The 6,000-nt window shown below is 48.4% G+C and overlaps 1 protein-coding gene across 9 annotated transcripts in view; it reads right to left on the reverse strand.

Moving 5' to 3' along the window:
• AZIN1 (antizyme inhibitor 1) overlaps positions 1-4,671 on the reverse strand; it is a 34,917-nt gene extending 30,246 nt beyond the window's left edge. For 4 of the 9 annotated variants that reach the window (XM_070481427.1, XM_070481429.1, XM_014827948.3 and 1 more), the window contains exon 1: positions 3,912-4,671. The gene's annotated coding sequence lies outside the window, so the exon portion shown is untranslated. The remainder of the gene's footprint in view (positions 1-3,911) is intronic. The other 5 variants (XM_070481430.1, XM_014828016.3, XM_070481428.1 and 2 more) reach the window with 2 other exon arrangements.
• Positions 4,672-6,000: the final 1,329 nt, after the last annotated feature.

Below are 6,000 nucleotides of genomic sequence, written 5' to 3' on the forward strand. Positions count from 1 at the left end.
CCAAATTCCTAAATGGCCTAAAATTTAAATATTTCCAGGTACTCTCACCAACCAACGCAAAAAACCACCAATGCAAGATTTTATATGTATAATAATCTAGCAGTCTATAACTATCCAGAACACTTCGTTTACTCTCCAAATTCCAAGCTCTTTTTTGCTTAAAATGTAAAATCCGACTACATACCAAAAACAAAAGATAAAGATTTTATGACTTGGTTAATACATCTTGTATGTATGTGAAATGATGTGTGAGAACTGCCTTATATATTGGGCACTATCTTAGGGTTTACCACCTCCTCATACCTAACCTATTCCAGATCTAAGTCACTCTACTATCACTAGGAACAACATATGAATATGAAACTGATTGGCATACCACAAAATGATAAGTTTTAGAAATGGTCATTACTCATTACGATTTGATTGGGTGGACTTATCACCTCTAGGCTAAACCACTGTACCTCTGCTTCTATTCTTAATTCAGTGGTCACTGCTTTAAAGCAATGTGACCTGACAATATCTGCTACAAGAGTGCTAAAAAGGAAACCAGAAAAATGATGAAACTAGAAACTAAAAGGCCAAGAATCTGAGAGATTTCAGAAGCACTCTAGGCATATCTAAAGCATATCTCATCTCAACCAGGATGCATGCAACCTTTCAGGGAAGTAAAATGTTCTTTCAATCAGTTAGGGGAATCTGTTCACACACTCAATGACACTTATGCATGATGAGGCAAGAACCCATACCAACATGCAAAGGTGATTATAACCTTACATTAGATCCCAGATAATGTACCCCAAAACAAAGGTTCCCATTCTTCCCACACCAAGATAATTTTAAAAATTAAAAGCCTACTCATACTGGAGACAGAAACAAAGTTTATTCTCAATTTTCCTAAGAAATAGGGTAATTATCCTAGGTGAGACATTTTCATCTTTTCCCCACTACATATTCACAGCCATTTTGTTGCTTAATTCAACCCAAGAGCAGTGATGTGAAATGTCAAGGATGTTAAACTTTAGACATTTAAGAATTTTTTTAGCACCATCTCTAAAATATTTCCATTTAATAAAAAAGATAGTAGTAGGAAATAAAGGCCCTAAAATTTGAAAGGCATATTTTAAAAGAGGAGGGGTCCATAGGGTAAGAGGACTATTTACATACAAGATAAACAGAACTGTTTGTTTATACAGTTAAGAGAAACCACAAGAGAAGGTTAAATGAAAATATGGAGACAAAGAGGTATAGGTAAAGACAAGTTATTCTCATTTAAAATGGTGTGTGTCTATCAGCTGGATCATGTACTACATTGCAATCAAGTTCCTTAACAATTGTTTGAAGAGAATGCCTCTTGCTGCAACATCTTGGCATATAGCACAGGGAGAACTAGACTTGACTGAGTCAGCAGTTGGCCAGTAACTCACAAAAAACCTTCTCCCATCACTATGACAGTAACCTCCCAAAAAAACAGTATCCCCAAATTGTCAGTACTTCTCTGAACAACTCACGTTGCCTTTACCAATGACTTTTAAAGTTGCTGTGATATTCTTTTCAAAAACCCAAACTCCAGGCCAGTCAGGAGAAAAATACCAGACAAACCCAATTGGGGGACATTCTACTGGACATCTGGCCAATACGTCTCTAGACTGTCAAAGACACGAAAAACAAAGAGACAGAAATTGTTACAGATCAGAGACTGGGGAAGACATGACAACTAAATGCAACATGGTACTTTGGATTAGACCCTGGAACAGAAACATGACATTAAAACTGGTGAAATCCAGAGGAAATCTAGAGTTCAGCTAATAGTAATCTATCAACTCAGTTTCTTGATTTCCACAAATGTACCACAGTAATGTAATAAGTTAATAATATGGTAAATTGGGTGAGAGGTATGCAGTGACTCTGTACTATCCTTGAAGCTTTTCTGTAAATCTAAAACTATTCTAAAAGTTTAAAAAATCAGGCAAGGTATTCATATAACAGACTACTACTCAGCAATAAAAAGGAACAACCTACTGATAAATGTACCATGGATAAATATCAAAAACATGCTGAGTTAAAGCCTTTTACACAAAACAGTGCATACAGTATAATTCCATTTATATGGAAGTTCTGGAATAGGCAAAACTAATCTGTGGTTAAAAAAAATCAGAATCGTGGTTGCCTCTGGATAGCGGGAGTTCAAAGGGGCAAAAGAGAACTTTCTGGGGTAATAGTAATGTTCTGCAACTTGACAGAGGTTTGGATTACACAGCTGTATTTTGTCAAAACTCATCAAATAGTATACTTAAGATTTGTGCATTTTACTGTTATGTGAATTTTGCCCCAATATTTTTTAAAGAGTAATAAACAGTATTTAACTATTTAATGATACGTGCATACTTAAATTGGAGAAGTGAAGTATGCTGGTGTCTCCAGCTTACTCTGAAATTCATGGATTGATGTATGGATAGCTGGATGGCAAATAAAGCCAAAGTAAGTGAGGGTACAACTCTTCGGCCTTCTCAGTGTGTTTGAAAATTTGTAAGTTAAACCTGAGTGGCAAGAGGGAAGGAACTGATTACTTATTACTGCCCCTACCATACCACCTGTAGTCATTAGGGGCCCATCTTTCCTACCAAATGTAAACTCTCCAAGGCTTATTTGTCTTCATGACCAACAATGCACTCTTACGTTTGTAAAATAAATGAAGGATTATTAGGGCCTTGCCTGACAATCATCAGCCCTATTTGTGCCAGGTTCCTCCGCATCAACCTTTCCCGATTACACAGCAATTCCCTCTCCCTTGAGAGTCCTCAGGTTTCCATCCAAGCCGGGGGCTCAAGGATGGAAACACGACAGGACACAAGACATGTAAATGTATCCAAGATGCCACCACAGAATCCGGTTAAATCTGCTGAAACATCATGGGGCTGTAAACTGTGTCACCGACTGTTTTAGGTTGCCTAACCAGCAGCTTAGCCCAAGAAACATACGTGTTCAGGATGTACACTGAGTAAGGGTTAAAACACGTCACCACCATTAACGGCTGGCCATCAAACAGCACTTGATAAGCCACCCAAGCCTACCCTTCTCCCTCTCTGGGCCCACGAATCGTGGCGCGGACGGGAAAACGCAGCCATGGTGACTAATCCTCAGGCTCCAGGGGGGAACCGGGCTGAGTGAAGGCGACTTGGCCCAATCAGGAGCGCCGCAGGGGGCGGAGCAACAGCCCCGAGGCTTCCAGAAGGGGCCAAAGGCCTCTCGCTCGCTACCTGACACCGGGGCTTCCCCGCCGCCGGGCCCCGAGTGGCGTCAACTTTCCTCCACCGGGGGGGGGGGGGGCCGGACTCCCCGCACCCTCGAGAACCCGTCCCCCTCCGGCAGCTGTCACAGGAGGCCGGCGCAGGCCCGCCCCGCTCCATTCATAACCTAAGGCCCGGCCGCCGCAGCCCGCCGCGCCGCCCGCCGGGCTCCCGAGGCGAAGGCGCAGTCCGGTCGGGCCGGGGCTGCGGGACCATAGCCCCTCAGGGCTGCGGCCCGGCCCCCTCCCCGGAAACAGCAATGCACCACGGGAGCGGGGCGGGGGCTGCACGCCGCCGGCAGGCAACGCCGACCCCCGGCGAGACCCCCGCGCGCGCACCACACGCACACGCCCCCTCGCCCCAACCGCGGCCGCGTGGGCTTGGCCGAGCGTCCGGCGGCCGCCCAAGGGCCCGAGGCGCGCCCGGCGGCCCAGCCCGCCGCCACCGCGGAGGCACCGAAGCCGCCACACACACGCCGTCCGCCATGTTCGAGGCGGCCGGCCGCGGGGCGCTGCGGGGACGCCGGGCAGGCGGCGGGGCCCAGCCCCGAGGGCCCCGACCGCTCCCCGAGCAAGGCCAGCCCCACGCCCCGGCCCCGCCCGCGCCCCTCGGGTCGGTACTCACGTGAGATAACGGCCCAAAGAGTCGGGTAAAGCGTCTTCTCTTTTTCGGCGGAATTTTTAAAGAGGGATGTGGTTACCTTGAGCAGAAATACCCAAGGCGGCCTGGGCCATAGGCTGCGGGGACGACGTGGGGGGAAAAGCGCGGCACCGACACCAGCTGTGCAGCAGTGGCGGCGGCGGCCGAAGGGGAGAAATAGAGCAACAGCGCGGGGACAAGAAAGGCGAGGGCTGAGTAGGGAGACGATTAGGCCTCGTCACACCGCAGAGCAGGAGAGCGAGAAAGGATGAGAAGAGGAAGAGAAAGCGAAAAAGGCAGAGACCGCAACCCAGCGAAGAGCCAGAGTGTGGGAAGGCGGTACTGGCGACACCAGTATTTATAGTAAGGGGGCGGGGCCTGGTGACGTCACAGCCGGCCGTGCCGCCGCGGGAGCGGGGCGGAGCCGGGCTGCGTCCGGGAAAGAAAGAAGGGAGGGGGCGGAAAAGAAAGGGGGACAGCGCGGAGGAAGAGAAAGGGGGTGGGGCGCGGCGACCCTGCGGGGCAGGTGCATCCAGCCCCGTTGCCGGCTGCTCGAGGGCAGGCGGAGGGCCCGCTGGGCGGGCGTGGGCGGGCGCGGGAGACGGCAGAAGGCTGGGCTGCAGCGCAGCATGTCCCTGCACCCCCTCCCCTCCGGCGCCCACGGTCGCGCCCGCGGCTGGCACCGCCGCTTTGGGAGCTGGGCCGGGCTCCCCGGCGGTCGTGGCGCCGAGCGCTGTCTTGGGCCAAGGGTGGTGGGACGCGTGCACTGCCTGGAGAGGGTGTGAGGGGAGGCCTCAGGGCCCCTCCCCAGATCTGCCCGCCTCGAGACCACTCCGCTTTGTGATAGCTCTGCAGGCTGCGCCTGGGGACTGCCCTGCCGGGGTGAGGCTCCAGCCCCCGCGGAATTCGGCGCTCCTTTATGGAAGCGAGTTCCTGATGCCAGGGCGGGTCTGCGCAGGGTTCCGGTGGCTGCAAAGGCTCGTGACCGCGTTAAAATGTCCCCAGTGCTCGTGCGTTACAATATGGTGCAGTAGGATTTTGTTTTAAAGGAGTGTAGCTTTTATGACTTAATTTTTAAAAGAGTAGGTGCACTCAGGCCCAGTGTTTATTGATGAAGGACTAGTGTTGGAGAGGGAGTTAGTGATGTTACAAGAGCACAGTAGTACTTTAATCCCTCGCGTCTCGTTTTCGCTGTCGTTTTAGTTTTACTACTCCATAACGAACTTTTTTTGCTAGCGGACCTAGGACGACCTACATAGCTTTTAATTTATTCTCATTTAAAAAAATGTCTTCGTACTAGTGATCAGAAACCTTGAGCCCTCCCGTGCTAATGCCTTGCAACTCGGACTCAGTGGCGCAAATGGAATATGTATTGACACACCCCTCCTAAATTAAGATCTTTGAGATTAAGACGCTGACTTTTTTACTGTGATGCTTCCCCACTGTCTGTTTACTGTGTGAGCAGCACTGTGGTTGATTAATAAATCATCAAATGAAAAGGAAGAGAGAGAGCCTTCCTGAGTGGAAAGGTAGCAACGCTGAACTGTGGGCTCTTGGATGAAAGTGTTAGGTAGAATCGGGAGCTGGGGACTCTATTTCTGATGCTTTTCCATATTTCTCTCTGCTGTCTCTTGGCTTTCTCTTTCATTCCTTAAAAATTCCTTTTGATTCAGAATATTTATAAGCACAGCACTTGACTAGACCCCCTGGGGAAGAGAGGAAAGCTAGAAATGAGTACACCGCTTGAAATCTTGCTTACAATCTAGCAGGGGAAATAAAACAACTATACAAAATAAATTGTTGACAGATAAATAGATACAATGCAGCATGGAAACCAGTGGAAGGAGAAAATGATTGCACCTAAGTGAGAGAAAGGCTGCTGGGGAAAGGTAGAAATAGATTTTGATAGCAGACCTTCCACACATGGGAAATGAGTGATTTTTTAAAAAAATTTTACTGAGGTAACACTGGCTTATAACATTATATAAATTTCAGGTGTACATTGTTAAATTTCCACTTCTGTATAGACTGCATCTTGTTCACCACGAGAAATCTAATTGCCATTTGTCACCAT

This window comes from Equus asinus, chromosome 12 (assembly GCF_041296235.1).
Source record: "Equus asinus isolate D_3611 breed Donkey chromosome 12, EquAss-T2T_v2, whole genome shotgun sequence".
Taxonomy (NCBI): domain Eukaryota; kingdom Metazoa; phylum Chordata; class Mammalia; order Perissodactyla; family Equidae; genus Equus; species Equus asinus.